Source organism: Miscanthus floridulus, chromosome 14 (assembly GCF_019320115.1).
Source record: "Miscanthus floridulus cultivar M001 chromosome 14, ASM1932011v1, whole genome shotgun sequence".
NCBI classification, from domain to species: domain Eukaryota; kingdom Viridiplantae; phylum Streptophyta; class Magnoliopsida; order Poales; family Poaceae; genus Miscanthus; species Miscanthus floridulus.
The window spans coordinates 19886780-19887466 of NC_089593.1; positions in this window are offsets into that span (position 1 = coordinate 19886780).

Below are 687 nucleotides of genomic sequence, written 5' to 3' on the forward strand. Positions count from 1 at the left end.
TGAAGATTAATCTCACCAGAGGTCCATGTCATAGATAAATGCAATCAAACGTTTAGGACATTGGTTTCATTGTTATTATTCCTCAACTAGCTATAACTAAGATATGATACTAAAGATAGATGTGCCCATATTTATTCCTCGCGATGACGATGACGATAGCAGTGATGGAAGAGAAAAACCTGAGAAACAAAATAAATCATATTTGTTATCAATGCTAAATCGATAAAAGTGTGAGAATACAATTGTTTACATTTAGTACTTGATATGTACTAGATGTTAGTAGAACACAAATGATATTAACTACTTACTTCCACATATGCTTCCGGCTGGCACTGGATTGTTATAATCGCGTGCAAGACGAAGAATCTTATCTATGCTTACTGTCTTCTCGTCTTCCATGGTGAGAATTTGGCAAATGCAAGTCATATCACATTCTTCCACAAGTTCACGACAAGTGGAATCTAGACCGATATAGTCGCCTGAAATTTTTATGGAATACTTGCATTTGTATAGAACCAAATCTTTCTGGCGATAACAATCTGGCTCACCCTGAGTTTGATGTGTTGTAAACATGACGAAAACTAAAGCAAAGATCAGAAGCTTCAAGGGTCGCTTTTGTAGCCAGTCCTGTACTATACTATGGTGTTGATGTTGGTATAATCAAGTATCGCTTCTAGGTAATAACCA